The following is a 20,033-nucleotide window of genomic DNA, read 5'->3' as shown; positions in this document are numbered from 1 at the left end:
ATGTTCCCTTCCACAGGGAGAAGCTGCTGGTAGCTCACTCTCTATGTTCCTCTGGAGGTGAGGAGGGAACTCCTGTTCTCACTTTCATTGTCACTTTAATTTGAAAAAAACATATATTCTATTTTCACCAAGATGTTAGTGAGTTAGTTTTACCAGTAAATGGCTGCTCCATCCTCACTTCTCCTATAACCAGGCCCAAAAACACACACACACACACACACACACACACACACACACACACACACACACACACACACACACACACACACACACACACACACACACACACACACAACAGCCGGGCCTCCTGGGGGTCGTTTGGAGGGTCATAATTTATTTACACATGTTATAGATAATATCAAAGTAAGTGATGTATTAGTCAATGATATCAGTGATTTCATGTCTGTTTGTTTTAGTTTTTTTACTATTTACAATAAAAACCACAGAAACATTAAAACAGACAACAGATAGATGTCAACACAAATGAGTCACAACAGAGCAGTCCCTGGAAAAACTAGTTATTGAGGTACAATCAGATGACTGGGAACTCATTTATAAATACGAGAAAAAGTGAAATATAAAGATGTTTAATGGATGACAAAGGGCTTAAAAAATGCATCCAAGGAGAAGAATACATGACATAGAGAATCCAATAAATGATGAACGAAGGAGATGGAAAATAAATCCAAGAAATGTAAAACAAAGTTCACTCATATGATGAGAAAATGTTAGAAGAATTCTTTTAAGAAAGTACCAGAAAACAATAAAGACCATGTCAGCAGTACATAGAAGGTTCTACATAGTATCATTCAACAGGCTTCCAGTAAGGATACCGTTATTGAAAACAGACACACTTCACAAACTACAGACCCACAATTCTCCCAAATCCTAGAAAAACTCTTCAACGACATACTAGATACATTCAGAGAAATGAAATCTAATTCATTAAATCTAGGTCAAACCAAAATCATGATATTTGGAAAATATGAAATAAATAAACAGGTAAAGGTTCAAGTAGAGAGTGTAAATAGAGAAAAGGTGATTGAAGACAAATTTCTAGAAAAATGTAAGGATGAGTACGAGCACATTACAACTCTACAAAGCTGATTTCCTTTGATCTGAGCGTCTCCATGGCTCCAGTGCTGATCTCCTATCAGATCAAAGGAGATCAGTGCCTTTTGCCATGGAGATGCTCAGATCCAAGATTTCCTCCGGCTTTGATCTCCGTTGATCTCCATCCGGTGCCTCTCTCATCCACTTTGTGATGAAAGGCTCATTATTGTTCTTTTTCACAACCTTGGTGATGACGTCATCATTAGATTCAGGTATGCTGAAGCAGGCAGAGAACTAAAACATGCAGGACACCAGCACTCTCTGACCCAGTTTGGACACCCTGTCGTAGACCATCAAGAGACAGCTTAGTTTTATCCTACTGATGACGTGTTGCTGCAATAGTCATCTTGCTCAGTTTCAAGTTTTTTCCCACATACACCAGAGCACTCTGTAACAGGATTTGACAGATAGTGACGGGGCGCGGCCAGAAGGGGGCAGCAGCGAGGCTGACTTGCTCTTTGACCGTGTGACTGTGGTGACCAAATCCAGGGGGCGTATTACATTGGTTATTGATGTAGCTTAAAGAGGTGGAACAGATTAAACATTCAGATGAAACAATCAGCAAATAAAAGTCAAATGAAGAAAACGTAAAAGGGCTTATTAGTCAATGATATCAGTGATTTCATGTCTGTTTGTTTTTTTACTATTTCCAATAAAAACCACAGAAAGATTAAAAGAGACAACAGATGGATATCATTACAAATGAGTCAGAAGAGAGGAATCCCTGGATAAACTAGTTATTGAGGTACAATCGGATGACTGGGAACTCATTTATAAAGGAAAAGACGCCCTGTCACTATGAGTGTACAATCAAACAATACAAGAGAAAGTGAAATATGGATCTGGACTCTGGGAGCAGTGGGCGGAGCTGAGGTTGCACCGTGAGAGAGAGCGAGAGAGAGAGAGAGAGAGAGAGAGAGTGCACCAAGAGAAAGACTGAGCCTGAGACTGAGTTTTACACTCGGACTTGGAGTGGAGTGGATTAGTCTGGAGGCCCAGGCACATGACCACCTCAGCTTCCACTCAGAGCCCAGACCAGCTGTTTGGATTTGGACACTTGGAGCTGGGAAGTGGTGAATTGGTGAAGTGGTGTATTGAACCAGATGATGAAGTGGTAAGGTGGTGAAATGTTGAATTGAACCAGATGATGAAGTGGTGAATTGAGGCTAGATTCATCTCATACCGTGAATGTCATCACATATCAGACTTATTGATCCAGGTAATCATAAAGAGCCGAGCTGTAGTGTTCTAGATGTTTCTTTATTGAGCGATGATCATCTGTCAGACTTTCATCTCCAAATATCGGTGAGCTCTGGTGATGATCTCATGGTGTCACTCTCCTCTGACCTCCATGATGTCACTCTCCTCTGGCCTCCATGATGTCACTCTCCTATGACCTCCATGATGTCACTCTCCTCTGGCCTCCATGATGTCACTCTCCTATGACCTCCATGATGTCACTCTCCTCTGGGCTCCATGATGTCACTCTTCTCTGACCTCCACCTTCAGATCAGACTCTTCTTCTCCCACACATGATGGACCCAGACAGGACAACAAACCAATGTTGCAGCAACATGGTTGCCTGTCGTTAAAGCAATAACCAATCAGACCCGGCGCTCCACCACACAGACAGCAATGAAAACAAGGCTCTTTAAGGAAAAGGCCAGACAGCCAGCATCGATGACAAGCTGAGCCTCTGTCATCACTAATAACTTACTGATGAGGTTTTCATCCAGTGGTGGGTAGTTTGAATCCCATCCAGAAGAAATGACAACAAGAATGTCTCTAATCCAGTAAAACATCCATTGTAGCCAACATGAAGTGTCCAGAGTCCAAAGTGTCCAATATAAAAGCCTCCAACAGTTTGAACATCCAGTCTCCAAGGTACTTCTGAACTATGTACAGTAACGTGGCCTCAGATCTTATAGCACCATCTTCCTCTCCTCCATCCTCACAAACCTTTCAGCCACCTCCTTCTTATCAAGCACAACGTCTCTCTATGGAGAGCAAAGTGAGCTTTGAGAGTCTGGCCTCCTTCATGCCCAGAGAGAGTTTGGAATTCATTTCAGGCTGAAACTGCGTTCTGCATTTGCACTAGTGACTGACTGGTATGTCCTTTCCATATGGCTGCAGATGATGAAGGGCAGAACAGCTTCTGTGGTGTTGAGCTTGATTTCTACTTCACTACACATGGCAGAGAAAGAAAGAAATCCATCCCAGACCTGCTCAGCTGTATTCTGGCTCTTATATTGGTAGAATCATTACACATTACACTCTAGAATCATTACACTCCTATGATAATAATCTTTGTGTCTCCATTTTGTCTCCTGCTGCCGACTCGTATCGTCTCCATAATAGAGGACAGATGATGCAAAGTTTTATTTTTAAGTTGAGAGGCTTTTTTTGTGTTTTTCATCAACCCTCCATCCATTTTGAATGGGAAGTTGTTTTTGTTTCCAGAAACAATGAGCCAAATCTTAACAAAAGTCACTACACACTATTCCTGAATGTTCTGAATATTTTGATGTGCTTTGTGAATCCGTGCAACCAAGCTTTTTTTTTTTTTACATGCTAATATGCATGTGAGCTAATGTGTACTGTGTGACGATTTTTCAATAAAGTATTATTGGAACTGAAAAAATTTCAGTAAATAATAATAACAGTGAAAAAGTATCAATAACATATCAGCTAGAACTACTTACTGTATAATATTAAAGTTTGAGGTGTGGAAACAAAAGCAAATTGCAGACTTCCTGTAGGGTTTAGGTCAGGAGTGTTAATGTGTGATTTTTAGATCTTGATGAGACGAACAAGTGAGTTTTGGTTTGATCTCTACAACATTCCTACTGGCCATGGTGTTTGGTTTTCTAATATATTTGAATGAGAGGAGGCAGGCAGCAGGATTCGACATTGTGATCTTTGACAGCAAATAAAATCCAAACCACTCGAGTAACTACAAAGGTGTAAATAAGTTTTGAGCAGAAGTGTCCTCTCTCAGTTAATAGTGTTTTGAAGCCGATATGATGTTCACCCTCAGAGGAGGTAGTGTTTGAGGGTGAGCCAGATTAAATTTGGGGCGTAAATCTTATTTTGAAGGGCACATTGTCGACTTCCTGTTGGACTTAGGTCAGGGGTGTCATTGTGTGATATTTAGGTGTTGATGAGATGATCAAATGAGTTTTAGTTTGATTTCTCTACGACATTCCTAGAGCGATCACTCCATGGCTGTGGTGGTCATTTAAGTGATTGCAGGTGGCGCTAGAGAGCACATTTTGGCTCTTTGTGTGTTAATTTTTTCATTTTCTTATAGTCTGCACCAGTCCTGATGAATGTGCCAAATTTGTTGATTTTTGGAGAATGTTTAGGGGTCATATTTGTTTTTTGGGGGAAATTTGGAACGCCGCCTGCGTTACGCGTCAAAAGTGAGGCAAGCCAGGTGAAGTAGGGCTGAGTAGGGCTGAGTAGGTACCAGTGGAAAAGTAGCATAAGTTGACCAGTAAGAAAAAAACCACGGCGTGATATTTATGTCAACTCTTCACAAAGTAGGGTTCAGAAAAGTTCTGTTGCATTGGCCGGGAATTGAACCCGGGCCTCCCGCGTGGCAGGCGAGAATTCTACCAATGAACCACCAATGCTCACATAGCAGCAGATTCCCACCAAGAGAGGTCAGAGGAGACACTTCTGCTCAAAACTTCTGTACAGTGGTCATTTTGACAACAAACTCTGATTTAGTCTCAGTCTTTTGAGGAACTCACCATTTAGTTTTAGTCTTAGTTTAGTCCTAAGAAATCTTTCTTGTCTTAGTCTAGTTTCGTCGACTAAATATCTTCAGAGTTTCAGTCGACTAAATCCACAGTGGACTTAGTCCATGAAGTGTTTCTCCAGAATATCCAGTCATTGGAAATATCCATCAGTCTGTTCTAGAAGGTATTCAAGTTTCAATTAGCAATACAGACTCAGATTGAACTGTTGTATTACAAAGAATGAATTCATTTTATTCTCAATGTCAAAAACTTGAGCAAGGCATTTTCTCAAAAGATGTGAAAACCAGCATGTTACTCTGCAGAGTTCCTCCATGATTGTGATTGGTCAGATGCTGCAGACCACTCTACTAAGGAGGAGATGTTGTTCCTCAGATATTATGAGAACCATCTTCCATTTAAACTCTGGACTTCACATGGTACCAATAGATTGAAGGCAGAGGCAAGTAGGAGAGCTGAGAGTGCTGCAGCTCCCCCTGTAGGATGGTATATGAACTGCATATCTTCAACTTCAAAGGTCTAGAAATCAGTGTGTCCACCACTGCAAGTCAACAGATAGAACCAAACCTTTGGGTTCTAGTGAGGAGTCAATCTTCTCTTGTATTGATATTAGTACTGTGACTGGCTGAGTTCTACTTTATTTTATTATTCTGATCATAGAATCAAGAGGAGGTGCAGGAGGAGGTGGAGGAGGAGGCACAGGATGTGTGCAGTAGGAGCTACAGGATGGTGCAGGAGGAGTTGCAGGAGGATTCGCAGGACAAGGTGCAGGATGGTTGCAGGAGGAGGCACAGGAGGAGGCACAGGAGGAGGTGCAGGATGTGTGCAGGAAGAGGAGGAAGGGGTGGAGGAGGAGGAAGAGGAGCAGGGGGTGTGGGAGGAGGAAGAGGGGGTGGGGTGGAGGAGGAGACGCAGGAGGAGGCGCAGAAGGATGTGCAGGAAGAGGTGCAGGAGGAGACGCAGGATGTGTGCAGGAAGAGGCGCAGGATGTCTGCATGAGGAGGCGCAGGATGTATTCAGGAGGAGGCGCAGGAGGAGGCGCAGGAGGAGGCGCATGAGAAGGTGCAAGAGGAGGCGCAGAAAGAGGTGCAGGAGGAGGCGCAGAACGAGGCGCAGGAGGAGGAGGAAGAGGAGGAGGGGGTGTAGGAGCAGGAAGAGGGGGAGGGGGTGGAAGAAGAGACGCAGGAGGAGGTGCAGGAGGAGGAGCAGGAGGAGGTGCAATAGGAGGTGCAGGAAGAGATGCAGGAGGAGGTGGAGAAGGAGGCGCAGGATGAGGCGCAGGATTTTTGCAGGAGGAGACGCAGGAGAAGGCACAGAAGGAGGTGCAGGAGGAGGTGCAGGATTTGTGCAGGAACAGGCGCAGGAGGAGGTGCTGAAGGAGGCGCAGGATGTGTGCAGGAGTTTCGGCAGAGCAGCTCCTACACAGTTCAGCAGGACGACTGGAACAGCCCAAACTAATTTCTTCAGCCAGAAGAAGCTGGGAGAAGGATATTAAGTCATTTTGTTCAGCAGGACCTGAACTGCTGAACTTTCTTCTTGTTCTTATGGAGGATGAAGAGGCCTTTCCTCTCTCATGTCTGCCAAGGCAGGATAATCTGGAAAGAGGTGGTTGGTAGAAAGTCTGTTCCTGATTAGAACCCAATGGTTCTCCATGACTAAACTAAAAGCCTCTCACTCCCCGTCGGGGAATTGAACCCCGGTCTCCCACGTGACAGGCGGGGATACTCACCACTATACTAACGAGGAGATGCTGATGTTACTGCCTGTCTGTTATAGTGTCTCAGGGGTGTAACACACACACACACACACACACACACACACACACACACACACACACACACACACACACACACACACGCACACACACACACACACACAAATACAAATATTCCGTCAAGAAAACTGATATCACTGGATTGTCTTTGGTCTTTGAACGTGAACCGTTCTCGTTCGACACCGAGAATTAGAGCTAAAACATTTGCCCCCTCTGAGGCTCAAACTCACAATCTTCAGATTATGAGACTGATTTTTTTTCCCTACTGCACCAACGAGGCCTTTAAAATTTTTAGAATGGTTGTTTCTTCATGTCTATATACTATATACTGCACAGAACTATGTTAGATAGAATCTATGACATGAAATATTCAAACTCACAACCTTTATTCAGACAAGGCAGCATAGTTAAATTTGCTCATTATTGATGACGATTAAAAGTTGAAGTTGCATCTGCCGGGAATCGAACCGGGCCTCAGGGTTGCAGGTGAGAATTCTACCACTGAACAACCAATGCTCATGTTGCATGAGAGGTCATGTGATCTAACAGCTGAGCTCAGTGGACTCAGGTTACATTGATTAGCCCCTCCCTCACTCTCTGTGTGTGTGTGCGTGTGTGTGTGTGTTTGTCCTGTGATGGACTGGTGTCTCCTCCCTGCAACCCTGCACAGGATGAAGTGTAATAGAAGGACTGAAAGAGGATTTGCTTCTTAATGTCAGTAGAATGATCAGCTACCAACTAAGAAAGCAGGACTTCTAGTCCAGGATATACGGTAATGAAGAATAGAAAACATTGTACCGGGACTGAAACATGTTTATCCTGATTGATCACAGAGTAAAAGAAGGTTAAAAAAGGTTCTGTAAAAACAGAAGGAGAAATAAATGAAAGCACTCATGTGTGTTCTTCAGAGACTGAAAGACAGAATGTTTGTCACAAGACGTGGGGAAGATCCTCTAACTTCCTGACATCCCAGCTGCTCTCTATTTGCTTTGTCATGTTAGAGAAACATTGAGTGAAGGAGCTGCAGTGTGATGGTGACAATGAGCTGCTTGAACCAACACTTTAGCCTCTATCAACTTCAACACCCCAGATGGGACTCCAACCCACAACCCCTGGACATTCTGACCTACAAACATACAAGGTCAGGTGTGGCGATGACCTTGTATGTTTGTGTTTCCTCCCGGTTTCAAACAGGGGACCTTTTGCGTGTGAAGCAAACATGATAACCACTACACTACAGAAACTCTGCTGGAGGTTAACAGGGTCGTGTGAAATCATTTGACTATAAACAGCAACTCAATCCAGAAGAGACTGGAACAAGAACACAGCTCCTTGGACCGCTTGGTTTCCTCACTCAGCTCATCTCACTCTGGTTCGTTGGTCTAGGGGTATAATTCTTGATGTGGGTGTGCTAGGTCCCAGGTGCAATTCCCGGACGAGCCCTCTGGTCATCAACCATGATCCTTCGTGTTAAATTTCCAAAGAGGTTTTGACTTTGTGTGTGAGAATCCTCCTCCCAGACCAACCAGCAACATCTTCAAGAAGCAAAAGGACTCAACCAACAGTATCGGGGCTTTATTCACTTTGAGGAGCTTTCAAACAGCAACGCCGACACATTTCATGATTTTCTCCTAAAAACACTCGATGCTCTGGGTCTGGATGTTAAACTGATCCTGGACCAGGAACATGATGGAGCCAGAACAATGTCTGGCCTCATTTATAAAGGTTGATTATGACAAAACAGGTCCTGAAAGATGCGTACGCCACTTTCCACACTAAGTTTGTGATCTAAAATAAACTTAGGAGGAGACTGTGCGTACTAGTATGACAACAATGGACCTGGACCAGGAACATTTTTGTTACGGTGGAAAACTGGTAGAGCTGATGGTGAAGTGGTGAATTGGTGAAGTGGTAAATTGAACCTGATGATGAAGTGATGAATTGAACCAGATGATGAAGTGGTAAGTTGGTGAAGTGGTGATAAAAACCAGATGATGAAGTGATGAACTGAACCAGAAACAGGAATGAAAACCGACACCCCATAAAACCTATTTCTATTTTATTTTGAAGTACTCATTTGCTTCAAATACAAGCTCTTTTGAGTAAAGTGTAATCCCTATGCTGTCCTTTAGATGGCGCATGTCACGCACTGGCAGAGATTAGATGAGGCACCGCAGAGGAAGAAAGCATCCTCTTACGTGAAGTAAACACAGCTTCAACGCATGTGCTCTCTCTTTTCTTTGTCACAGGTTGGTAAATACTTAAAATTCACAAATGTAAAGCATATTATCTGGGTTGTAACATGTTAATGATAATGTGTTGAGTAAGGAGCAGTAAAACTAAGTTGTATAAGGGTTTTCAAGTGAAATGTGAATCGTGTTGAAGCTAACCTGCTAAGCTATAAATTGACAAGCGTAAGGGACATACAAGGTGGAGAAAAGCTAATCTAGACCAGTTTTCGGTACGAAGAAGCACTTGAGCACACTATTTCAGGACCTTGTATGAAACGTTTTTCAAACAATATGCAATTTACTGGGCTTAATTGTAATTGATTACGAGTATTTTATGTGTTTTTTTTTTGTTTTGTTTTTTTTCCCTTGTCCTGTTCGGCAGCTTGGGCTAACAATATGATGTGATTGAGAGCCTTCGGAGTCAGAACAGTTTTTGCTCTTGCAACAGGAAGAGACCTGGAGTCTCCTCCTGTTGCTGCCTTTATTAGAAGTTGGTATGGCTGCCGTACACGACCGGGGGGGAACGCACAAAGAGAGAGAGAAGAGAAGAGAAGAGAAGAGAAGAGAAGAGAAGAGAAGAGAAGAGAAGAGAAGAGAAGAGAAGAGAAGAGAAGAGAAGAGAAGAGAAGTTGAGGGGGAGGGGATAACATACAATATCCTTGTTCGTGCTCCATATATTATTTGCAGTTATCACACTGATCCAAATACATTACAACTGTTATTAGATTAAACCAGCCTGAGCAGCTCTATCTAGACAGTAAGATGATTTCTTAGATTAACCAGCCTGAGCAGCTCTATCTAGACAGTAAGATGAAGCAGGAACATGAATTAACAAAGAGGCAACAACAAAAGAGGAACATGATTTGTAGAGTTTGAGCAAATGATGACAGAGAACAAGCACCGTTCGTGAGGAGTGGAAGTGTGTGTGTGTGTGTGCGTGTGTGTGTGTGTGTGTGTGTGTGGTTTGTCCACTGGGTGTGGATGGAACTGTTGTGGAGGGACATGTAGCGACCGAGGCCCGAGGCCATTGGGCCCGGACACCGCCACCCCAGCAGACGGCAGCCCCCCAGGCCCGGGGAGACCCCAGCGAACCACCCCAGAGAGCCACGTCCCCGCCCAAAAAGCACCCGATGGAGAATGCAGAGAGGAATCCCCCCCAGGCAAGAGGAGCCCACAGGAGAAGGATAAAGGGCACAGGGCCCCAGGCCCCAACCCAAGCCGCCAAGCCGAGAAAAGGCCGGGGCAGGGCCCCCGGGCCGAGCAGGCCGAGAACCCCCCCAACTCTGGCGGTGAGGCCCGCCGCACCCCCGGGAGCTGGGCAGGGAGGGTTCTAAGGGAGGGGGTCCCCCCGTCGCTAGGACCTTGGCCCAGCTGGACCTCCTGCACTGCCCCACCCCACCCCCGAGCGGTATTTTATGGTTTATTACCAAATTCCAGTATTGCTATTGAAAACTGTATTGGATACAGGACAGCCATTTGAGATTGAAGGCTATCGATACATCACATGCTTAGTTAATCACATATTAAGCATAGTGAATTGGTTTAAAACAGATTCCATTGGTTTAGCGTTAAAAATGTAAATACGGGACAATTTAAAATCCTTTGTGTTTAGAATCAGAGTTAAAAGATTAATTCACTGATCGAATGAATGATTAAAAAGCATTAAACATGGTTTAAAAGACAAGAAGTACAAGTTAACTATGTTTTCTGATATCTTGTGGAATTGATATGTACTTTGAAGCTTTGTTAACTATGGCCATTGGACTCTGTGACTCTTTCAGGCCAATTTGCATGTTGTTGTATGGATTACTGTTGTTGATGTACATTGTTAGAAAGAGAAAACATCCTCTTTCGTGAAGTAAACACAGCTTCAACGCATGTGCTCTCTCTTTTCTTTGTCACAGAGACAAGCTGGTTCCTTCACACACTCTCATGTATGCCCTCCGAACCCCAGAGGAGCAAAACTAACATGTTTTTTATTTCTTTTTTTAACATGCTAACATGTATGTGAGCTAATATGTGCTATGTGAAGACGTTTCAATAAAGTATTAGTGAAAGTGAAAAAATAGCAGAAAATTATACTCACAGTGAAAAAGTATCAATAACCTGCCAACTAGAGCTATACTCGGTAGAGCGCAGAATTTCACCAAAGCCACAATTGTTTACAGAACTGAGTTTGCATCACTAGCATGATATCCATTAGCTCATCTCAATGCTAACTAGGTAGACCAGGTAGCTACAACACTGAGGGGGGAGCATCTCCACGGCAACAGACTCTGATCTCCTTTGATCTCTATGAGATTCCTCTCTCATTTGCTGAATTGAATCCACAGGAGGTAATGAGACATTGATGGACTCTGCCGTGCTCTGATTATGCAACTTAACATACCTGTGAGCTACAAGCTTTAAATACTCAAGGGTTTTTTTTGTACAGAAGTATCTGCAGATAAACTTCATCCACAACTGAAGGTTAGAGTCTGCTGGAGTCAGTCCTGCAAATATGCAAATTAGCCATGTGCAGTGGACAGGAGAAAGCCTAACTTTGAGTTTGAGTCGCTTTGTAAATAAAGTGACTCAGTTCTCACCTTAGGTTTCCATATTTATTCTTTTTTACCTGGAAACAGTCCATGACCCATCTTGAAGTTATACTTTTCAGCTGGAATTCCCGTCCTGGCTTCTCCTTGTCGTGGTAAAATGATATCTTGGCCTTATACTCATTATATTTGATCATCATAGGCTTCCTATCTTCTTGGTTTTAAGCCAGCCACTCTTGGTTCACTCCCCTTTCCAGCTGGCTTTCAACCAGCAACCATTCCCTCACTCCCTTCTCCAGCAAGGCATTATCTGCCTGGGAACCAAGGTCAACGCTCTGCTATTGCTAAAACTCCTCCTCCTCCTCCCCACTGGTTAAGACTCTCACTCTGTCCTGCAGACAGCTGAATGTCCTCTGCAGGATCCTGTGGGCCTTGGAACCACAATAAACTTCTCCTGACAGAAAAACCTTGTTCTAACTCCTTATTCCAAACAGCACCGACAACAACAACACAATATCCACGACACGTTCTTCGACCTCAAAACTTCTTGGCCTCTTCCATCGTCTCTCTGGCCTTCTTCTCTCTGTTGTCATTGTTCAGTGTCTTTTGAAGAGCCGCCTCCAGAAGCCTCTTTTCTTCTTTTTCTTGGCCTGGAGTTCCTCCTCTATGGCCTTGTTGGCCTCCTCTAGCCTGAGCTTCTCAGCCAACATGGTAGTATACTGACTGTGGAGGGACTCTTTTTCTTTCAACACAGTATTGTACTGACTGTGGAGTGTCTCTTTTTCCTCTAGCACAGTAATGTACCGACTGTGGAGGGACTCTTTTTCCTCTAGGACAGTATTGTACTGACTGTGGAGGGACTCTTTTTCCTCCTCTGAGCCCTTGTTGACCACTAGCCTGATTTTCTCGGGGGACATTCTATTGTGTTGATTGTGGAGGGTCTCCGTCTCCTCCTCTAAGACCGTGTCGGCCACAACCCTGAGTGTCTCAGCCAACATGGTAATATACTGACTGTGGAGGAACTCTTTTTCCACCAACACAGTATTGTACTGACTGTGGAGGGACTCCTTTTCCTCCAACACAGTATTGTACTGACTGTGGAGGGACTCCTTTTCCCCCAAAACAGTATAGTACTGACTGTGGAGGGACTCCTTTTCCTCTAACACAGTATTGTACCGACTGTGGAGGGACTCTTTTTCCTGCAGCACCGTATTGTACTGACTGTGGAGGGTGTCCTTTTCCTCCAACAGGGTCTTGTACTGACTGTGGAGGGTCTCCTTTCCCTCCAGCAGGGTACTGAATTGACTGTGGAGGACCTCTTTTTCCTCGAGCACAGTATTGTACTGACTCTGGAGGGACTCCTTTTCCTCCTCTAAGACCTTGTTGGCCACTAGGCTGATCTTCTCAGCCAACATTGTATTGCTTTGACTATGGAGGGACTCTTTTTCCTCTAGCAGGGTCTCCTTCTCAGCCCGGAGCCTGTCTCTCTCCTCCAACACCTGATGGAGCATCTCCTCCAGAGCTTTGAGCTTCTCCGTCTCCCTGTCCTCTCCTTTCTGGAGGTCCTGCCTTTGTATTTCATCCAGCTCTGCAAAGGCAATGTGCCGCTTTGCAGACAGACTCTCCTCCACTTCATGTCTGAAGTCCCTGTCTGGGGAGGCCTCAGTCTTCTTCTGTCTTCCTTCCTGCACCAGTCCAGCAGTCACCCGGAGGCGCTCCAGTATGGATTTTTTCATCATCTGCTCTTCTTCAACTCTCATTAATTCAAAGCTGTTGAAAGCATTTTTCAGCTTTAATATTTCCTCACGTATCTTCACGAGTTCACCGATACGATACTCCAGCTTTAGCATCTCATGAGCAATATCAGGCTTAGGAGCCACGAAAGCGCCTCGTTTAAAATCTTCTCTGCTTCTGCTTCTTTGTGCCATTTCTATAACCTTTTAAAAAGATAAAACTATAAGAATTAAAACTATTAAAATTTAAAATATTTATATAAGTGTTGGCTACTGTGTTCGCTGGTGCTATGTTCTTGCGGGTGAACAGTCAAAATGTTTGTGTTTTCACTTTAAAGGCACAAAGTTCAGTTGCAGACGTCTTATGACATTAACATTTCATCTCAGAGATCAAAGCTTGCAGACTTCTTGTGACATCATCAACCTTCCATCTTAGGGATCAAAGCCATTAGATCAAAGTCACAGCCAGTGATGTCATACCCAGTGTTTGTGTTGAGTGTATGTTTCAGAAACGGTCTATAATATCAATATATATTTTCTTCGTTAAAGATCCAGTGACTCAGGTCCTGTGTAGAGGTGGTGGACTGTGTACAGCTCTGTTATTCATAACATCCATGCCTTGAAGAAACGTTTATTATCAAGAAACCATGTATGCATGTTATTTGATGCCCAGTTCTGTTTTAATAAATGAAAAATACTACTCAAATGTGTGTCATTTGTGTATTTGAATATGTGGTGAAGCTGGCAAAGGAGCAGACATATTGTATTCACATGCCTAGTTATTAATTCTTTGCTTAATTTCAGCATCACATCAGTAAAGCCCGGGTCACAACCCGCCGTACTTGGAAGTGCGTGCCATCTACTGGCAAAAACGTTGGCAAAACTTCCAGTTCAGGTTATATACACTCCACTTCCTGTTTCCAACAGGTGGCGCCATGGCTGATGGTCATAATTGTTTTGCGGCTGTGATGAGGGCTCTGATGCAACATATCAAATTGAAGGTCAAACTGACCATGTTCAGACTATTTACATTGCACTTCCTGTTCAATGGCGAACGTGGCCAAAGCCACACCCCCGAATGGCGTTATGACTGGGAGTCATCAAATCGGTTGTGATGAGGCTTAGACTGGAGCATATGTTTTGTGCTAGTTTGATGAATTTAAAAACAAAGTGCAGTCTTTTACAAATGTGTTCCAATTGAATTTTTCATCCTGTTAAAAACGGATAATTTGCACAAAAAACTCAAAACTCTTGCCAAGTGTTTTCATCTTGTTTTTAGACAAAATGTTTCATCCCACTTGATTGAATATATATATACCTAAAAAGTAATATTTCAGAAAGACAGAGGTACTTGTTTTAAGACAATGCTTCTAAAATAATTTGTTAAGTCAAACAATCTTGAAATTAACTTGTTTTGACTTTTATTTTAGAAGAAACAGGGTTTATTTGACAATTCGTACATTTTTGAAGCTGAGGTTTGATTTGTATAATATAGATAAACTTGATCTAAGAAATACACTTTCCTTTATTCAAGTGAATGGATTTTATTTAGAAAACCACAAATTCATGAGAAAACAGGAAATGAAGACAAGTTTCTTTTGAAGGATGAGGTAAAATTTACAGACATTTCTTTGAAATCAGATAGAAATATACATCCTCATACCAAATGAACCCATAAACACTGAAATGAAGACACTATTTTTTTTTCTTCAAACTGGTTTGTATGTGCAATGATGTCAGTGAGTTAATTGAGATGTACTTGCTGTAGGCTGTAGGATCAATACGTTCTTCATCTACACAAACATTTGCTTGGGCAAGATGGGGAACTTCTACCTCATAAGCTAAATAATGCTCATTCCATTCAACTGTGGAAAGAGGTTGGCATTTGAAACAATCCATTGATCCATTTACTACATAGATATTTTTCACAAGTCCAAACTCTGGGACATTATTGATGACATTATCAATAACTGTACTGTTCTCTCTATGTGTTATACTGCTGCAGTGTTGACATAGATGAAACAGCCAGCCAAACTCTTTTGAGAGCCAGGGAAGTGAGCAGCCTTGCTCCTTTAATGACTTGTTCCTGGTAAGTCACTGACATTCAAACAGAGTGAAACTAAAAAAGAAAAGACACAGAATCTCTGTTACAAAGAGACAAAGCTGGTACACAGGTAAACATGCAGATGAACATGACTAAACTAGCACATTCAACTGTCGTAAACTGCCTACCTCAGTACATATGCTAACGCGAATGCTAATTAGCACGACTGCTAACTAGCCTTCATGCTAACAAATACTCAAGTCATTGCCATACTAGGCCAACACACAACTTACAGTTATTGCTTCCTGATGGATTGCACGCATAAAAAACTGAAGAAAGAGGATGTTTGGAAGGTATCGTACAACTGTCTCTGAGCTTTACTTGATACTTCCGGTGACTCACTTCCTGTGTCACAATAAAGGCACTAAGGCGAAGATGAACAACAAACAACATAAAATACATTCTGAAGAACAGGAAGTCCGAACCTAGCAATTTACAATCTAATAACTGAACATTCATTATTGAAGGCAGAACATTCACTTTTCCTTAACGGACAAGTTGTTGTCACTTGGAATGTTGTGGTGTAAACGGAGCCTAAGACTCAGATCAAAACTGAGCCGTTAACATGTGACTGGGTTGTGAAAGCTCACACAGGAGGAGGGTTAAAAACATGTTGCATTGGCCGGGAATCAAACCCTGGACTCCTGCATGGAAGGAGAGGATTCTACCGTGTTGTGTGTCTGGTTGCTGGAGCTGGTTTTTTTGGAAGGGTGTAGCTCATTTGGCCAAGAGTTGTGTTTTCTCTAAGTGGACATTCAATAATCAGGAGACTGAGTGTTTGATTAAAGGTTTGAAAGAACTGAAAAAGATCCAACATCCCAAATAGTAGAGGAAAGTCTCTCCTCTGTGACGGCCGGGAATCGAACCCGGGTCAACTGCTTGGAAGGCAGCTATGCTTACCACTATACCACCGTCACTACTCTGAGTGGCTTCACCTGTCAAAGATGATGAAGAATATAGAGCGATGGTGAAGAAGACTTGAAGAAGTTTGTAGAATGGGACAGAAAAGTGTCTCATGTTTGTGAGTGAGACGTGTCAGAGCCTGTTTGTCTCTTGTCTCCTCAACATCAAGAGACACTAACTCACTATTAATCTACTTGCTGCTGTTGATGTCAAACATAAAGCTCGGAGATGCTGCATACTAAGCATGTGCTCTACCACTGAGCTAAATCCTTGTTTTGGTGGTTTTGATTGAACTGAATCAGTTGATGTAAGACACGGAGGACAAGCCCTGAGCAGCATGTGTCCCTCTCTCACCAGGACACTGTCCATCTCTCACCAGGACACTGTCCCTCTCTCACCAGGACACTCTGGATTGTGGTGTGTGGCTGCTTGCTGGAGGGGAGGATTTATGGAAGTGTTGTCTGTTAGTGAGGATTTCATGGTTGGAGTCAGAACATTTTAGGAGATATTTCACTAACCTGACAACTAAATAAGGAAATAACTGTAACTAGCTGCTCCCACATTACTATGGACGAGGACAGGATCCCCTCTGGAGGGTCTCCTCCATCACAGGACAGTCAGAGACAAACAGCCACACACACACACACACACACACACACACACACACACACACACACACACACACACACACACACACACACACACACACACACACACACACACACACACACACACACACACACACACACACACACACACACACACACACACACACACACACACACACACACACACACACCTTCACCCTGTCAGAAAGGGTGGAGGTGAGGACTGATGTTCTCCTCCACAGAGAGCAGCTGCTGGTAGCTCACTCTCTATGTTCCTCTGCAGAAAGTGATGAGGACTGATGTTCTCAGAAGAACTTTTTTATCATCCAGAACAACTTTTCCCTCAGAGTGAGATGAGCTGAGTGAGGAAACCAAGCGGTCCAAGGAGCTGTGTTCTTGTTCCAGTCTCTTCTGGATTGAGTTGCTGCTTGGAGTCAAATGTTTTCACACGACCCTGTTAACCTCCAGCAGAGTTTCTGTAGTGTAGTGGTTATCACGTTTGCTTCACACGCAAAAGGTCCCCTGTTCGAAACCGGGCGGAAACAAAAAGAGAGGTTTTTGAAATTCATCAACACAGTTTCCAACATATGAGGAGCTTAATGGACAAAGACGTCTTTACATAAGCAGAGACCTTAATCTGGGCCGGATCTTGCAGGAACAGGATCCGGCCCCTCCCAGATTTTGACCGACACCTCAATACAAAATTAAGAAAAATAAAATCCGACCCCTTTTTCACTTTTTTGTATTTAATTATTATTTTATAATTTATTGTCACCAGTAAAGCTCCCTTGTTGTTGTTGGAACCGTCACATTGTTCTACAAAGAACCCAAAAGCCTGAAAAGTCATGGATTCTTTAAAAAGTTGAAAAGAAAAACTTTCTTCTATCATTTGTTCCCAAGATTCACACCAATACTGAGTAAAGGAAACTTTTTCCTAGTGGACATAAGTCATGTCTGTATATTCCATCCATCCATCATCCATCCATCCATCCATCCATCATCCTTCCATTCATCCATCCATCTGTCATCTATCCCTCATTCATCCACCCATCCCTCGATCCATCCATCAATTCATATACCTTCCTCCATCCATCCATCCATTTATCAATCTGTCATCCATCCGTCAGTCCTCCATCCATTCATCTACCAATCCATCCTTCCATCTATCAATCCATCCATCATCCTTCCTTCCATCCATCATCCATTCATTCATCCATCATGCATCCATCATCTACCAATCCATCATTCGATCCTTCCATCAATCGATCGATCAATCCATCCATCATCCTTCCTTCTATCCATCCATCCAGCAATCCATCATTCATCCAACCATCCATCCATCAGTCATCCATCCATCCATCATATATCCGTCATTCATCCATTCATCCATCCATCCCTCCCTCCCTCCATCCATCCATTCATCAACCTTCCTTCCATCCATCCATCATCCATCCATCCATCAATCTGTCATCCATCCGTCATTCATCCATTCATCCATCCATCCACCAATCCTTCCGTCCATCCATCCTTCCATCATCCATCCATTCGTCATCCATCTACCAATCCATCCTTCCTTCCTTCCTTCCTTCCTTCCTTCCTTCCTTCCTTCCTTCCTTCCTTCCTTCCTTCCTTCCTTCCTTCCTTCCTTCCTTCCTTCCTTCCTTCCTTCCATCCATCATCCATCCATTCATCCATCATGCATCCATCATGCATCCATCATCTACCAATCCATCCTTCGATCCATCAATCCATCCATCATCTTTCCTTCCATCCATCCATCCATCCATCCATCCATCCATCCATCCATCCATCCATCCATCCATCCATCCATCCATCCATCATCTATCCGTCATTCATCCATCCATCCCACCCTCCATCCATCCATTCATCAACCTTCCTTCCATCCATCCATCCATCATCCATCATCCATCCATCCATCAATTTGTCATCCATCTGTCATTCATCCATTCATCCATCCATCTACCAATCCATCCTTCCATCCATCCTTCCATCATCCATCCATTCGTGATAACTTTACGTAGAATTATTCCAACATACTCTATGTCTACATGCACTATGTCTACTTGCTCTATGTCTACATGCTCTATGTCTATATGCTCTATGTCTATATTCTCTAAGTCTTTATGCTCTATGGCTACATGCACTATGTCTACTTGCTCTATGTCTACATGCTCTATGTCTATATGCTCTATGTCTATATACTCTATGTCTATATTCTCTAAGTCTTTATGCTCTACGACTACACTCTCTATGTCTACATGCTCTATGTCTATATACTCTATGTCATTATGCTCTATGTCTATATGCTCTATGTCTACATGCTATATGTCTATATACTATATGTCTATATGCTCTATATCTACATGCTCTATGTCTACATACTCAATGTCTATATGCTCTATGTCTATATGCTCTATGTCTACATGCTCTTTGTCTATATGCCCTATGTCCATATACTATAAGTATTTATGCTCTATGTCTATATTCTCTATGTCTACATGCTCTATGTCTACATGCCTCTATGTCTACATACTCTATGTCTATATGCTCTAAGTCTTTATGCTCTATGTCTACATGCTCTATGTCTACTTGCTCTATGTCTATATGCTATATGTCTAAATGCTCGGTGTCTATATGCTCTATGTCTACATAATCTATGTCTACAAGACCTATGTCTATATGCTCTATGTCTACATGCTCTATGTATACATACTCTATGTCTATATGCTCTATGTCAACATAATCTTTGTCTATATGCTCTATGTCTATATACACTATGTCTACATGCTCTATGTCTACATGTTATATGTCGATATACTCTATGTCTATATGCTCTATCTCTACATGCTCTATGTCTACATACTATATGTCTATATGCTCTATCTCTACATGCTCTATGTCTACATACTCTATGTCAATATGCTCTACGACTAACACTCTCTATGTCTACATGCTCTATGTCTATATACTCTATGTCATTATGCTCTATGTCTATATGCTCTATGTCTACATGCTATATGTCTCTATACTATATGTCTATATGCTCTATATCTACATGCTCTATGTCTACATACTCAATGTCTATATGCTCTATGTCTATATGCTCTATGTCTATATGCTCTATGTCTACATGCTCTATGTCTACTTGCTCTATGTCTATATGCACTATGTCTACATGCTATATCTCTACTTGCTCTATGTCTATATACTCTATGTCTACATGCTGTATGTCTATAGGCTCGATGTCTATA

This window comes from Lipophrys pholis (assembly GCF_963383615.2).
Source record: "Lipophrys pholis genome assembly, contig: SCAFFOLD_25, whole genome shotgun sequence".
Classification (NCBI taxonomy): domain Eukaryota; kingdom Metazoa; phylum Chordata; class Actinopteri; order Blenniiformes; family Blenniidae; genus Lipophrys; species Lipophrys pholis.
This window is presented reverse-complemented; position numbering follows the sequence as displayed.